We start from the raw sequence: 17,272 nt of genomic DNA on the forward strand, positions 1-17,272 counted from the left end.
ATGTAAAAATTCATCAGATGGATTAATACTGATTGTGACTCAAAGAATCGTATCACAGCCCCCCCCATGCTAACTTGCACACTTCTCATTCAACCGTTGCAATGTTAGCTTCACTCTCCGCACACAGCCTTTTCAGATTTCTGCTGCTCACACTCACACTCTCTCCATCTGCAGTCCTGTGTTGCCATAGACTCTGAGCCAAAGTAGATCTCAGCTGACCACACCCACCCATTCAGCACCGCCGCACACACACATACACTCATTATATACACAATCAAGGTCAAACATACGCTTCGAAACAGGGAGAATAAACAGACTCTGCTATTTGATGCAGAACAAACTCACTAAATGTGATTGTAACCAATCTTCTGCCTTTCTAACTACAACACAGTCTCTCTGACTGTCCTTTTTTTGGGCTGCCATACTGTGAGAGCTGCTCAGCAAAACGGCATCAGGTGAAATGCTTATTTATTCTCACAAGCTAAAACCAGCAGGTGCTTCTCATGCTTTCATACCGCTGTAAAGCCCCTTCTCCTTGCCCAGACATCTGTGCCGTTATCCTTAAGACTGTCGACTGCGAGCAGAAAAGACAAATATTTTGGGGAGTATTTGGTTTCCTTCTGCTTTCGCTCTGATATATTAGCTGCTAAAAAGGCAGCGATTTGTCTTTAATAAAACAAATACTGCTTTGTTTTAAGTTGGGGGCATGAGTCCAAATACAATACTGCCTTATAGTATATGATAAATCTAAAGAAACAAAACATTCGGGGCAGTGAATGGCTGAAAGGCTCTGATAAATAGATGCACACTGAAACAGGCTGCGTTGTATTGGCTGAGTAACAAATGTGAAATCATACCGTGGCCTACTTTTGTTGGCGTAACTAGACTCTGCAGACCTGTCACACAGCGAAAGAGAAAGCATTTCTCAGAGCCGAGTGAGTGAAGTCCAGTCTTCGAATGACTGAGAGGACAAACAGAGCAGAACAAAGCCATAACAAAGCATCACAAACACAAACAGAGTAGAGAGCATTGTTTCCTGGCTCCAGGCACCTGACTACCCTCTCAAAATGGCAAAGCCAGCCAAACCGGTTAATGCACATCACTGATTTTGAGAGCCTATGAAACACATTAAAGCCAGCGTGTGAAGTCTTTTCAATTTGCTTATTCACAAATATGCAGCACTCGCATTTCCGCACTTTTTGAAGTCTGACCACTTTAGATAATTGCTAAGGAAGCGGCGTGCCGGCAGGGCAAAATCAATGCATAGTATTATCACATTAAATTCGTATTAATAACGTCCCCCATGCTATCATACGGCATATGAGAGAGTGTGGTCTGTTGCTTACCTACGCCCTGATAAATAGAGCACAACACAGCAGGGATGAAATGCCTGAACCTTTGAAAGAAGCCAACAAAAAAGAAACTAAAATTAATTAAAATGGTGCCTAAAGCTTGAAAATATGCTTACTCTATTTAACAAATTACACAACCTACTTTAAAGCTCTCGATACAAGCAACAACAAATACCTCCTCTTGCAACTCGATCCTCATTTATGTCCAACCATCTTCAGAGCGCTCAGAAGACGCTCTTGCTATATCACAGTTGGCTCTGGTACAAAGAAAAGGCATGTCACTTTAAGAGTAAGTGAGCGGAGGTAGAGCCATGGGGGCCGCAGAGAGAGGCTAGCATCTCCATGCATCATGAGGGCAGAGGTAATGTGATAGCCAAGATGAGACCGAGTCTCAGCTCCTGCTGCACTCGGCCCCTTAGCTCTCCCTCCATCACTCTCCCAGGTGCTTACCTCTTATTATTAATTCACCATGCTACAAATAATTACAATCTCGCCCTTTATTAGAGATGAGTACATGTACTCGCAGGACGTTTCTGTTTTTCTCTGCTTTCCTGCTGTTGCAATTGAGTTCACAAAAATGCTATGAAAATTTGGGTCACATTAGATTGAGTGATTTGAATCCATCAGGGGCTCCGTGTTTTTGCTCAGACATAACATGTATTTAAAGAAAACTGCATTTCACGCTATCTATAGATACCATGCCAGTTTGGATGGACTGAATACATTGGAAAAGATAAGAGACCTCACATGATGATCAAACACCCCGGTGTGTTTAAACACATTTTCTAGATATGTTCCCACTTAACACCTGAGAAGATAAGAAAACCTGTCAGGCAGTCGATTATCAGGTGTCGTAACGAACCGAAGGAAACAACTTTTAAAAGAGGAAAAAAAAAAAGATCAGTCGGCTGTTACACCCTCATCTGTTTGCAGGCTCAGTGAGCACGTTAGCAGGTAAACAGTGACAGTGAACATGGTGTTCCAGGTCAGTTGAGCCATTTTTCAGCATCTATATAACATTCAATTGTAGAAGTGAAACCTATGAGTATTTTCCTGTTGTTTCTTTGTACTACTACGTCAGACAGAAATATTGTACCAACTCTTAGTTCAGACCAATGATTGTATATAAAGATGGACAACGTGTCTCCATCTGCTCCCATTGTACAAATTGATGCCAAAATAGCCCCTGCGATAGTCGCTGCCATCTTGCGATGGTGACGTCATACGGAGCCAGAGACTGTGCAGTAGAGATCGGCGAGTGAAGCGGCTGTAGCCACTTCCGCTAACCCAAACACACACTTAGCTTACTGAAGAAACAGCAAGGATCCCGCACACCGGCGTGTTTAACAGCAGAACAGCTTCTTGTGTTGGTCTGAGGTTAACGTTCACAGGTATGGAAACTTCAGTGACTGACTGAAAATAAACTTGTCAGTAAAATGAACACTTGGATGTAAATCAGCATGATAAGAACTTACTATAATTAGTTGCATCTTTGCACTGGTTGCCCGTTAATTTTAGGATCCAGTTCGAGGTTTTATTAATTGTTTTTAAGTGTTTAAATGGTCTGGCACTGTCTTATTTATCAGCGCTCATACAGCCTCACAGTACTTCCAGAGCACTTAGGTCATCAATCCAGCTGCTCCTGGCAGTACCTCGGTCCAGACTCTCTACTCGTGGGGACAGAGCCTTCTCAGTGGCGGCCCCAAAGCTGTGGAACAGCCTACCTTTCCAGGTTAGAGCTGCACAGTCTATTGAGCACTTTAAAACATTACTGAAAACCCATCTTTTCTCCTTGGCGTTTAATCCCAGCTAAGCGAGAATTCTTGGCTTCTATTTCTATTTTTATTTTTATTTTATTATTATTATATTTATGTATGATTACATTGTATTTGTATTGTATTTTAATAACTGTACAGCACTTTGGTCGACTGAGGTTGTTTTTAAGGTGCTTTATAAATAAAGCTTGACTTGACTTGACTATAATGACAGAAACTATGTTTAAGAAAAAAATATTTAGCGTGTATTTTGATTTTTGAGTTTGACTCATGTCCCATCTGTTAACATGGAGGAGGCAGATTTTATGACCTATACTGCAGCCAGTCAGCAGGGGGCGCTAGAGATGTTTTGGCTTCACTTTTAGGGAGCTGTCATGTCGTCCATCTTTTTACACAGTCTATGGTTCAGACCAAGTAAGCTGATGGGAAGGTGCATTCCATCAGTGCTGATATAGAGTGTAACAGCACTGGGACATTAAACCACATGTGCTACTCCGCTTCAGTACATGTATCACTCCGCTTCAGTATAACAGCATTTAAGGTTGTGCTGTTGCGCTGAATATCGGCACGGCTTGTGCCAATATTCAGTACAACAGCACTCCCTCTCGTGTGTTATTGCTTGACACTTGATACTTGAGCTTTATTCCTTTCCAAATGTTTGCACACAAAAAAAATACAGTACAGTTGAGAACTTTTAATGCTTTAGTACAATTACCTGGTCTGACTTACATTTACCTTAACAGACTCACTGCAGGGCTTATAATAATAATTTTCTTATAATGGAGTATTTCCACTGTGTGGTATTTTATTTATTTTAATGTTTATTTGTATAGGGACAAGTATGAAGCAAGTAAACCGATGGCACACACTACAGCATTTATAGCCTTGGCTAATTTGCAGTGCCTGTCCCTCGATGGGCCTTTAATTATTAGGCCCATCATATTAGTAGTTATACTCAGCTCAAAGGTCTGAATACTTCCTCCACCTCTGTTCAGTTGGATCTAATAGCAGCTATTTTACAGAGCAACACGAGCGTGTTAATTCCATTATGTGTTTGTGTGAAACCAATCTGGCTTTGCTGCTGCCTGAAAACACGTGATTCAAATGCAATTCAATTAAACCGCGTATGAATGCAGGTGATGCTCTGGCGCGGTGGCATAATGCGCTGTGATGAGAGTAATTGACAAATGTAGGACAGTCCAGCTTGTGCGAAGGTGCGTCAGGAACACAACGTAGAAAATGTGCGCCGTTCTTATGAATGAAAAGCAAAAGAGTGCGACGTTAAAAGGAAAGGCAAAAGGCACAGGTGTGCTTTCAGTCACCTTGTAATGGTTTATGAATGAGGCGTGCAGGTGTGTGTTTGCGCTGTGGTCAGCAGGCTTTTATTTCAAGGGGGATGGAGGAGGAGTTCCAGAGAGAATAAATCTGCTGCTGAAGAATAATGCTCTTTAATTTATCTGATGTAAATAGCTGCTGTCTCGAACGGGAACGAGCGAGCAATGTTTCCCATTCATGAACCACTCAACCAGCAGCCATTAACATCAACACTAACCAAAGCAAGAAAATGGCCCATTCATCACAGCTAAGCAGCCCAAGGACCTTTGAAAAGCAACTTGGGGACCGGCACCTGTGTTGGGAAAGTGACTGAAAAATAAAGCTGCTGTTACATTCAGCATTCTCATTAGAAAAGCATATGTATAACCAATATAACCTTGACTATTCAGAACAGTCTGGTGCTATGGAAATGTGACTCTTGACTTGACGGCTCCGTAATTTATATCCATAAGCCCCGAGAGGTTAGCAGGCACCTCACATGTCGCCATCATTCATGTATTTTTACAACAGGCCTTGCGTTGTGTAGTAGACATATTGTTGTCTGTTTCTACAGTTATCTTTTTCTCCGTCTTATTAAGTATGTGGGGCTATGAGTCCCTCCAGCAAACTAACTAACAGTAAATACATACAGAAAAACAAAATCGCTCACATGCTTTTTGATCATCTGCACAGTGCTCGTGCGTTTTCAGCCAAAGGCAATTGTGTTAGTAGCTGGAAGGTCGCTTCCTGTGTCTGACTAGCTTTCCTCTGGCTGCATGGCAAAAAAAGGTTACATAAAGGCTGTCTGGTCAGTGTCCATATAGTGAGCCAAAGTCTTCCTGGGGTCTGTTTCAGAAAGGTGGTTTAACAAACTCAGTCTAACCCCGGACTGTGGTTTGACTCACCCTGAACTGAAAGTCGCTGATCTGAGTTAGTTCAATCAACCCTGAGTAGGCTCAGCCGGAGTTAAGTTTGTGCATGCTGACTATAAAAAGCCAGCATTAATGGAGCCACGATACCACGATTCACCATGGCAACGGTACACAAAAGAGCTCCTCCTACGTCACACCAGTGGAGCTCGAAATCCTCACGCGGACGTTCAGCGAATACGAGCATGTTTTTAGAAAAATAAAGTAACACGGCTGCAGCTGCAAAAGAGAGAGAAGCGGCGTGGGAAGAAACTGCTGCTCGACTGAAGGCGTAAGTTTGAACTGGTCTATTTATTTAATATCTAATCACGACTGGAAGAGAAGCTAACATATATATTAGGAGAAAAACGTACATGGAAGCAGTTAAAAATAAAACACCTCAGACTCAGGCAGAGCAGGCTCATGGCTGAACCTCGCTTCAATCATATTTTAAATATTAAACAAATTAAATATCATTCAGTGGCTGTTAGCTTTATCCCTAACATAATGCTGATTTCACATACATTATGTCTTCTCACCTAAATCCTGTTTAGTTGATTCAACTGACTTGTGTTTGAAAATTTCCAATTATAAACGGCTGCTTTTGTATTCGTAGGAAATGAAGAGGAACAAATAAAAGACTCATTTGTCTTATTTGAGTGCTCTCTGCAGTGGCGGTGGAAAATCTACAAACGACGACTTTGACATAGATTTATCTTTTCATGACTTTATTATAATTATAAAAGACTTTTGCAAAGGGGTCAGAGCGCCACAGAGACAGGGGTTTTTTTTCGGTAACCGCTCAAAACGCACGTGATACGGGCAGAATGAATGAGGGTTTTATATTCTAGAGGGAGCAGACAGAGCGAATCCCGGAGTTTCCTGAAGAAAAACCTGCTCCCGACCAGGTTAGGTTCACAGGCACAGTTACCATAGTAACCAAATCAGAGTTGAAGTTACCACTCTTTCTGAAATGGCAAGCCCGAGGTTTCCCTCATTTCAGGGTTAACAAACCCGGGGTTTTCACTAAACCCGCTTTCTGAAACGGACCCCTGGAGTCTAACAGATTCGTATATACAAAATCATTTGAAAACCCTTGAAACATTAGCTAATCGGAAACCTTACGTGCTTTAAGTGTTTATTTCTCTGATAAGTTTAGTTTAATTTGTTATTTGATGCTGTAAAAAGGTGTCTTACGCCATGATTGACAGCTCTGTTGACAACTTTACATATCTGTGAACGTCTGCTTCAGACCAACACAAGAAGCTGTTCTGCTGTTAAGTCTGCTACCATGATGATCTTTGCTGTTTTTTCAGAAAGTTAAACGTGTGTTTTGGTTAGCGGAAGGGACGGTACGTCAACACTGTGGCTCCACCACCCGATCCTTACTTCCTGGCTCCAAATACGCAAGATGGCAGTGCCCGCTGCAGGGGTATTATGGCTTCACTTTTGTACAATGAAAGCAAATGGAGACGCGTCATCCATCATATACAGTCTTTGTATCGCATTCTTTGTTTGCAAGTCTTTGTTTTAGAACATTTCAAAACCTGTCACTCTTCAGATGAAACACAAGCTGTGCTGTAATTCACTACAAGGTGTTAATAAATCTGCGGATTAAAAAAATCTGTGACAGGAAGTTGCTTCTGAAAGTTGAGACGATATTTATTGATGTAATGCCACAGAGGTGTTGAATGAGACATCGTGCTGCTGCTATAACACCACAGTTTCCCAGTTTGGGATCAATAACGTGCATCTACCGTATATATGTATCTATAAGTGAGAGGTGATCATAGGCATGCTTTCCTCAACTACTATTTCCTTCCAGAAGCTTATGAAGTCACAGATTTAATAGGAAGGGAATGGGGTGGGAATCGCAGGATAACTCACGATACGTGGCGCACGATAATATCACAAATAATTGATATATTGCATCATATAATCATACATCACAATATCTCATTAACGTCTTCTTCAGCCAATTAATTTCCGCCCCCCCCTATATGGGAAGTTGACCAACAGGTGATGATTGAGTTGAATGAACCAAACAGGAATACATGGAAAGCTTAATTCCCAGATGAAGGCATATATAACAGAAAATCTGGTAAACGGATGTCGAGGCAGACTAATCCTCTTACAGATGGAAATGATTGTTGGCATTTTTTCCAAACTGGGCCGTGATTTGAAATGCACCAGAGCGGAACAGGCTGACGACTCTAAGAGAGACATCATATCTATTGCTTTTCATCATGATGAAATGGAATGAAATGATACAAATGCACTGAAGTGGATTTGACCCTGTAGGCAGAGAGCAGGGTGACATTCAGAGGGGGCTGCTACGGAGCTGTGTTGATGTTATTGAGCGCACCACACCTGCTGCCAAAGGTTGAGTGACATTTTTACGGACGTTAGCATTTCTTTGAGAATTAAAAGTCTGTGACAGTGTTGACAGTTAAAACACACACTATCAGAATATCATCTACAACCGCGACAACAGTCAACAAAAGCACAGCCCTCCTTTTGAAAGAGCCGTCTCTTTGTGAGTCTAAAATATTCAACATTGATATTTAGTGTATTTGCGCTGCCTGGCTGGTCATTGGCAAAGCAATCAGAGCCTTAGAGCTGTATTTGCTGGAGGTTTTTAAATATTTAATCAGGAGCAGACATGTTCTAGCAGCTCTCGCCTTTTCAATAAAGCACTGTTACTGTAAATATCCCCATGACTTCAATTTATCAATTTGCATATTTTAAAAGTAAGTGTTCTTTATTGCTTCTGTGATGGATTTCTGATTCAACCAAGGGAACCGATATTAGGTTTACCAGCAAACGAACAAGTTTACAGCTTGGAATAAAATCATTAAAAGCAAGAGACTAAAACTCCGGGTTAAAGGACGAGCCTTTAATTTGAACGAAAAGTTGTATCCTAAAGAAAAGTTCACTTAGATTGGAGAAATATGGTTTTCAATCTTACTTTTTTACACACCGTCGGTCACCTCTTTGTGCTTAATGGGCAATGCATGACTCAGGTTATTAAAGTCCAAAGTCACTTTAAAATGTTTGACCGGGTGAGACACTGCGCAACCTGACAAAGGAAGCCTTGAACTGGACTGCATTACTCACTCACAGATATACGTTATATATGGTAGCTGGTTTGATTTGTTTTCAGCGTCAATAACGCCCGGTTCGATAGAGAATAGACTAGATTAGGAAGAAAGGAAATATATGAAATATGCCAATCTAACTGTGCATTCCAGCTGCGGCTACAATCCACATTATATACCGGACACAATGCCAGTGCTATGTTGTTAAAAACAAGAACTCATTTACCTTAAGGGAACATTTTTGTATCTGAAATTCGAGGATGGTATTGAAATAGGCCTTCTAAAAGCAACACCATTTTCACATTAGCTAGGAGCAGTAATAGAAGTTCTTGCTCTTGTAAATGTCCTCTCATTTATCCAAACTCCAATCTGCTTTGGCCTACTGTACTGCCTCAGAGTAACGCTGAGAGGAGTCTTAAATCAGTTGTGTCGAGCTACTGGAGAAAGAACCGGAGATAAACTGGCCCCGTGAAGCTTCCAGGAATTCCTACATCCAGCAGCTGATTCTGTACAAACCAGAGGACTTTGTGATAAGACGGGGGTGGCTACTTTGGCGATTCTAATCTTAATCTGTGAAAATCCTTTTGCCATACTCCACTAGGGAACCATAGATGTATACAAAAAAAGGGGATGTTGTCCTTTAACTCCTTCCAGTACGCCTGATAATCTTGTTACCACACCTTATTTACTGTACTACTTGATGCTTACGATGGAAAACTGGGTAATGGCATTTCCAGTTGATTGGTTGTAGCAAACAGGATGGAGGCTTGTCCCAGTTCCAGATGCCAGAGACAGAGATTGGCTTAAATTAATAGCTTTACTGTTACCAGTATTGAATTCCATGAAATATAGATATGCAAGGAAGAAATCCAGTTCCACTGTGACATACCAGAGGAACGAAGGAAGCTGTGAATTATAGGCGGGGGTGATCAGCAGCGCATTACACCGTCTATATTTACTGCAGCTATAACATTGTGGAATCTGGGACAACAAGCAGTCAATTTCATGCTATAGCAGCGAGATGATGGATCAATGTCACCCCACTGCCCGATGCAAACACAGATCCTGCCGATAACGCTGCATCATGTGATGCTCATATTAACCAAAATACATTATTTTCTGAGCATATCTCAGTGGAAGGAAATAAGTCTAGAAGTCCTGCGTCTGTGTGATGAGTCATCCTACGTCAGAATCATATGAGATATAGGTCGCAGCGACCGGTGTGGTCTTCGGAATTATTCAACAGTTTCCACTGCCTCATGCAAGATTTACCACTTTATCCTAAAAGAGATGCAACTAGACCAGCCTTCTTTTTCCTGCTCAATTCAGCGGGACTATAGAGATATAATTGAGCAAGCAGCAGACCTTTTCATTCAGGCTGAACGAGGATGCCGAGTCACTCACATTCATGCAATGAAGACACATGTAAATGGGCCGTCAAAGAGTCTCAAGGCTGAGCCGCGTCTAGGATTACTCTACAAGAAGGCTCCTGGGGAGAGGTGTCTGAAAGCGGCTAATGTCACGTAGCGCCTTCGCTTCAAAATCATCTGTTAAGTGACATTGTGTCTAATGGATTACCCAGGATTCATGTCACAATAAACATTTGGCATCGTCAGAGACCACCAGAAGGTCAGTTTTGTGCAGATGCTTAAACTTGTAATCAGCATATTTACTCCTCTGTTCTAATTAACACCTGTAGACAGCCCTTTCAATGCTAAAAGCACGAGGAAAAGAGGTGAACTAAGTATCAAAAACGGTACACAATGTTACTGACCCGTGAGTAAGTCAGGAATCTAATTAGAAGAGGTTGGTGGAGACCAAAATGGAGCTAGGAAGAAGAGTAGATTTGTGGTTTTTATTCACCAGGAGGACAGGAACTTTCCTGTGGTCCCTATTGGCCAAAAATGTAATACTTCAGCTTCAAGAGGAAGAAAAAGAACATATACAACATGCATGAAAGTTGCCATATTTGCCCCTTCCAGCCATGTGACCAAACTGAATCATATTGCATCAACCGCCAAGGCCACATCCTCATTTTGGAGAAAAGAGTCAGACTTTTACTTAATGAGCAGACAGAAACAAATGCCCACAACCTGAAGCTCAATCTAGTCTGGGAATCTGCAAGCACATATTTTTTTGGGTCATGTAGCTGTGTTCGGTCCCCTTCCTGTTCAGATGCATTGACTGATACCACTCGGCCAATTGCAGCTGGATGGAGCAGGTTTTTTCCAATGACAGACTATACACAAGAGCTTCATTTGAGCCTATCTGTGAACTACAAAGATGGCTGCCGCTGATATGGAACGTGGTATTTTATACATACAAATGGTGCTGGCTAACGTATTATGGCAAACTAGAGACATTATATACTGGATGTTGGAACTATGCTTTGAGCTAGCTAGCCTAGCAGCCTATCGCTACATCACTCTTGTAGCTATTTTGGTCTATTGGTTGTAGCTTCCAGAGGGCTTTTTGGTTTGCGAATGTTGACAACACATTCAGTCAAACACTAACTGAGCGGTTCCAGACTATTATGCATTAAAGAATTGGTCTTGTGATACAAGGCTAAGCTAAGCTAATAACCAAAAAATGCTACATAAACTATAATAATCACTCTGAATGCTTGATTTAGCCCTAACAATTGTTTGTTCAACATTTCGTGTTATCTCTTCCTGACATGCTGTCCTGAATGTGGAGAAAGATGCCTGTATGCTGTACACATATGAGGACACTACTCATTCATTACGGACAACAATGCTGGCCTGTGTTCTCCTCTCTGCTCCCCCAAAACAGTGGGCTGTTTAGAGGGTCGGGGTGGGTGTGGGTGGGGGTGAGGTCTCTGTACGCTAGATGCTTTTTTGTGATAATGCTCTGTTTAACGCTCCAGATCTCGATGGCTGCGTTCCCCCTTCTCCAATCCGGCGGGTCACACTGAGTCACAAGGCCAGCCAGCGATGACAATGGCATGTTTGTGCGCACAGGCTGAGCTACTGCGAGGCTGTCTGATGCGAAGGGAGTAGATGGTACAAGGTGGACACTAGATGCTAGAGAATGCGTGTGCAGGTATGTGTGAGCCTTTGAGTAGCTCTGTTATACATTTGCTTGCAAGTGTACAGAGAGAAATTCAATCATAACAATTCAGGTCAGCACTATAGGCAATCTTATCGACATTCAAACTGTCACTCCAACCTAGTTTTCATTTGTGTTATGACACATAAGATAAACGCTTTCTGCAACAGAAGGAAATTGTGGCTAACGGACACTTTCAGGCATCGACAGCCCACAGACGTTTTCTGCAGTTGGTGATTTGAGAAGTGGAACAGGAAAAGGGAAAATATCTCATATTGCAGCAGATGTAACAATATAACAGCCATTAACCCACCAAGTCAGCACTATAAAGTACAAGCCAAAGGGACAGCGGTGAGAGGAGAAGACGATGAAAGGAATATTAAAGAGTCAAAAAACCCCTGCATGTTGCAGAGGGGTGGTTGCCTCTGCAGAGAGTTTGCAAGCTTTACACCAAATGATGAAATCATCCACCAGCAATCCACGGCCCGGCCTATATTTAATAAAATTGTATATCTTGCTTAATCGTCAAACTGCATGACAGATGCCAGCAAACCGTTGAAAAAGCTGAGTGGGAGGGGAGAGATACAGTAGGAGATATGAGAAACGGTCACATGTTTAAACAGGAAAACACAATTAAACAGCATGTTTCACAGCGGAAAGGAACCGACGAAGAGACCACAGCGCAAATAAATCATGTTTTTAATGTAAAAATGTTTAGAGAAAGTAAAGACGTCAGTGGACTTAACCAACTGCTTTTCTCATTCAGGTACTTTCACGGAAGAGAGGCCGGCGCGCCCTCGTCGAAACGAGCTAATCGCTTTGCTGGAAACTTTATTTTTGTCTTGTTTCCTTACAGTCTGTGTCTACATCGCACACACACTTCTTTCTGTCTCATCAGTGGGTAGTAGGCCCAAGACTCCCTCATCCTCCCCCTCCTCCCTCTCATCCACCTCCTTGTTGTCATATGACTTCTGTTATGTGTGTGCGATGGAACACAAAGTTGCTCTGTTAGTCCCCCTCTGCTCTGCCCTCTTAGATTTGAGTGCTGGAAGTAAGGCCCTCTCACTCGCCAGCTTTGGGGAAAACAGACAGGCCCCTGTATGAGACTAGCAGCACAGATTAGAAAGGAGGGCAAAGAGAAAGAGAGGGATGAATTGAGCTGATGTTATTTTATGTAGCAGCGATTTAATCCTTAGCCCCGCCCTGCCGGACTTTGTTCGATTCAGATTTCAGCCCTCCCTACTGATGCTCCTCTGATAAGTTATTTATTAGTCGTCTCTCTACATCAGCGCCTGTGTCGCGGTGTCTTGCAGCCGTGTGTGTGGCGATGACACTTTGTCCCAGTACCTGGCAAGGATTAGAGACCCAAAACAAACACAAACGCTGAGCCAGCTGAACGAGAGCAATGCCCCGACTGCACATGAAGCAACCCTGAACTTCAGGGACACACTTTTCCTCTGTGGTTTCGTACGATATTTCACTGCACATGCGTTTGTCTAAAAAACAGATTTACACATTAAAAAATGTATAGATTAAGTTGTAATGCTGTCGCACCCTCCCCTGGAGATAAATGACACCTCAGATTAATCATATTATTAAGCAGGCTGCTCAGGGAACTACGCTTCACTCCCTTGGTACTTAACTGTAAAAGAGCTGGATTTAATTGTCCAAGTTTCGCTCACCTACAAGGTTAAAGACGGCCCAAAGTGTACCGGACGGTGACATTAGCCTCTTCAGTGCCAGAGCTTCCACCCCAGCAGCCACTGTCACTTTAAACCCCCCGTCTGTCCCTGCTGTCCCTTGCCATTATGTCACCCAGTGGAGTGGATGTAGCAAGTAACAAAAGAGGTGGAAAGAGGTCAGATAGGCATAGGTTTTTTTCACACTGGCGCTCTTGTTTTTATATGCACAAAGGTCACATGACTAGCATTTAAACAATAAGAGACAAACATATGACAGGAAAGCAGCTCTATGCCTCAGACTCAAACTGTATGACATTTTTCACTGTGCTACCTTGTGAAGAGGCCGAGTGTAAGCATGTGATTAACCTTTTCACCATTTCAATATTTCACACTGCGCCCCGGTCATCCATCATTTTAAAGCCAAGGTCGTCAGTGACCTCTGACACGTGCTGACAGGTTGCAGATGAGATGGGAGCGTTTTACAGCTCGAGTGAAACGATGATTCTGGTATTAGAGCGGCTTTCAGGGTTGATTAGAGGTTTTGTCGGAGTGAATGTGACCTTGGTTTTGCTTTCTGATGGTTACCAACCAGCGATTGAGACGGCGGTGGTTTACAACCTCAGAATTTGACTCAAAAACACTGTGAATTATGGGTGCAGAACTTCGACATCGTCTTGTGTTGCATTAAGTTCTGATTCTGTGATGTTACAGACAGTTTCCTTTCCGGCTAAGGTGACAGCACGCCATATATAACTTCTTTGAGATGGCATACGAAGAGTTAAAAGTTGTGTTTTTGGCTTTTGCCTTTATTACATGTGACAGCAGAAGAGAGACAGGAAAAGTGGGGAGGAGAGAGTGAGGGATGACATGCTCCAAATGATTGGCAGGCCAGGAATCGAGCCTGCGATCAGTGCTGTCGCCTGTGTACATGGGGTGCCTGCACTACCAACTGAGCTAAACCAGCGCCCCATAAGATAACAGGTTTGGGTGGGAGTCGAACCCGGCTCCACTCCATCAAGGACTGTAGCCTTTGAGACGTGTGATTTAACTGCTGAGCTAAACCGACGCCCCTATCTGCAAATGTTTAGGCCTTTTACACTGCCAGTTCAAGGCGGGATTGTTACGCCTCTGTTACGTTCTGTCTTCTATGTAGAAGACACGGAGGCAGAACAGCGGGGCGAAGTCGTTCCGCCTCTGAGCCGGCATCGGAGTTAGCAACAGAGGCGTAACGGCGTCTGTGTAAACCGCGGGGCCGGCAGGGCGGAGCAGCGCCGTGTGTTTGTATTTGAAGCACACGCTGTTTGTTTACGCCTCATGCACGTTTTGCTTCCGCAGCGGCGGAACAATATGTCAAAGCACACACTGGGGCGGCTTTACACCAGCGTTGCTTGGTTCAATGTAAACAGGGCTTTTGTTACCACCTTAAATCACAATCTCTCAAAATGTTTTTGGCACTTTGCCTTTATTTGATAGGAAAGTGAAAAGTGACAGGAAATATGGGAAAAGACATTAGGAAATGATGAGCACCAAAGGGCAGGGAGTGAGGGTCGAACTTTTGGCCGATGCATCACAGGCTGTGCCTCTGTATATGGGGCGCCTGCTCTACTGACGGAGCCAAGCGGGCGCACCATCCCTTAAAGTTTGAATGAAACCAATAAGAGCTGCTACGAGCTGAATCAGTCTGATCATTTTTTAAACAAAGTTGTCAAACTTTTGCTGGTTCCCGCTTCTTAAATGTGACGATTGGCTGCTTTTTGTCATCTTGTGAATGAAAAGTCCAAAAAGAAGCAATTTGAAGATGACAGGGAAATTATAATCAGCATTTTTCACAACTTTCTGACATTTTGTAGACGAAAAGATAAAGCAATTGGACACACAAACAATCTGCAGTTTAATCGATATCAGAAATAATCATTAGTTGCTGTTCTTTAACCAATATTTCCTTCATTCATCACCCACCCATCTTATTAGATTCATCACCAACGATCACTTGAGATGCTCAAAGAAAGAAAGAAAAGTTGCTGCTTTTGCTTTCCGAGTAAAAACTGTAAATTCAGCCGGCAGCTAACAATAGAGGCCTGTCTCAATGCATCAGAATTACACAATGAAGGCGATCAATATTCCCATCCAAGTTCTGTATTTCCTCACAGTGAATGTGAGGCAACACTACAGAGGGTTCAGACACAGTATCTAATATAAATCTAATATCCCTGATCCGTTCTGGTATCAGCAGTGTGCAGGAGATAAAGTCATGGAGGAATTTATCCTCCATCTTCGCCTTGATTCACAGATGTCTGAGGGGCCTGGACGCGAGCAGCTGCTGGTGGAACTATCACAGACACATCCAGCATTCTTCCTGTGTCACATGCTCCGAGGAGCGCGTCTTTTCTATCACCGTGAAATTACCACGGTCTTCCCCTCCTCTCCTTCATCCAATCTGTTCCAAATCTTCTAATTTCTTCTTTCTCGCTCTCTCCGGCCTCTCTGCTGCATCAACCTCCGCCCCTCTGCCCCATCTGCCTCCCTACTGTTAAACCCCCCCAGCCCCTCGACCCCTCCCTGCACTGGCTCTCTCTTTCTCACACATACACTACACATAAATACACATGCTCTCCCGATGCTACACAACCGATCCCAACCCCCATTGATGAAAAAAGATACAGTAACGCTGTGTTCAAAAATCAGATTGTTCAGACAGAAATGTCACAAATCATCCTCTGCTTCAAACACTCTCTGCTTCCCCGATAAGATTTACCCCCTAAAACACACAAAACAAATGAATCCCAGCTCGAGATTATTATGAATGCAGATGTAAATTTCCCCCCTGTAGAACAGCAGACAGCAAATCCTACAACGCTCCTGTCAGGCCACAATTTGCCCGCTTATCCCAGTGCCCGCAGAGTCAAGCTCCGCGGGATTTGCACACCTCCCACTGCAAATTCACATCCAACATCTAGTAAAGCCAGCTGTAAGTACTGAACACCTGATCGTGTGTGATGGTGCTTTTACTCTCATTTCCCCTCTCTTTCCATTTCATCGGCCTGGGCAGAGCACACAGCAGAGACATGCGCGCAAACACACACACACACACACACACACATCTTTGATGCATCCTTCACTCGTCCTACATACAGTAATTACATGAGCTGAACACGGCGCTCAGATAAAAGCAGTCTTTAAGAATCGAGGATGCTCCGGGGAGATGATGAGTCAAATTGCAAGCATAAGATAGCAGCGTCCGCTGGCACACAGCTAGCAGGGTGGAGGAGGGGACTGGACAGCCTGTGTGCCATCTCTGAACATCACCTTCCCCATTTTTATTTATCAGGAAAACACACTCGCCCTGCTCGCAATGGCTGCAATGAAACAGCTCCTCCTCTGTGCACAAAGCAGGCCAGCCTTGCAGAGATAAAAAAAAAGCTGTTTTTGAGAGTACTCAGGCTTACCGTGTTCACAAGGCAGCATCCATTTACAAAGGATACTGCAGACAAGCCCTTGCAGAGGGAGAAAGGCTCTGTGCAATCCACCTTTAGTCCTGCTGCTTCATCTTCATATCTTCCTCATTTTCACAGGATCTCACACACACGCGCGCGCGTACATCTCTCTCCCTCTTTCTCTCTCTTATTACCGTCTGTGGTCTATATCCTCTCTTGTTTGCTCCAAGGCAGTTGAGACACTGCAGCGATGGGGGTGGAGGGCGTGTATATATGTGTGCGTGTGTGTGTGCGAGTGTGTCAGAGACAGAGAGAGGCAGAGAGAGGGAGTGCAGGACAGAAATGGAGGGAGGAGTCAGGAGGGATAGAGGGAGAGAGAGAAGGGGGAAATGGTCAGGATTAAATCATGAGAGTAACAGAGAGGGAGAGAGAGAGAGAGGGGAAAACAGGCTTTGATGGTGTGGCAACAGCATCCAGTGTATCTTTATTTCATGCTGTAATGATGAAATATACATTAAGGGCAACAGAGTGGAGGTGAGAGAGTGAGTAGCTTCTTGAGGTGTTATGTGCTTGCTGACAGGCCAGCAGCAGGATTGGTTGTGATTTCATTGATGACTGAAAAGACATACAAGATAGGGAG

At 43.4% G+C, this 17,272-nt stretch overlaps 1 protein-coding gene across 1 annotated transcript in view; it reads right to left on the minus strand.

The window, feature by feature from the left end:
• The window catches only part of gnaz (guanine nucleotide binding protein (G protein), alpha z polypeptide), a 29,558-nt gene extending 12,654 nt beyond the window's left edge, over window positions 1-16,904 (minus strand). The window contains exon 1 of the mRNA XM_069673054.1: window positions 16,645-16,904. The gene's annotated coding sequence lies outside the window, so the exon portion shown is untranslated. The remainder of the gene's footprint in view (window positions 1-16,644) is intronic.
• Window positions 16,905-17,272: the final 368 nt, after the last annotated feature.

The sequence above is a fragment of the Semicossyphus pulcher genome, unplaced genomic scaffold (genome assembly GCF_022749685.1).
Source record: "Semicossyphus pulcher isolate SPU_LCO1_2020_fin unplaced genomic scaffold, fSemPul1.0.p SCAF_22, whole genome shotgun sequence".
NCBI lineage: Eukaryota > Metazoa > Chordata > Actinopteri > Labriformes > Labridae > Semicossyphus > Semicossyphus pulcher.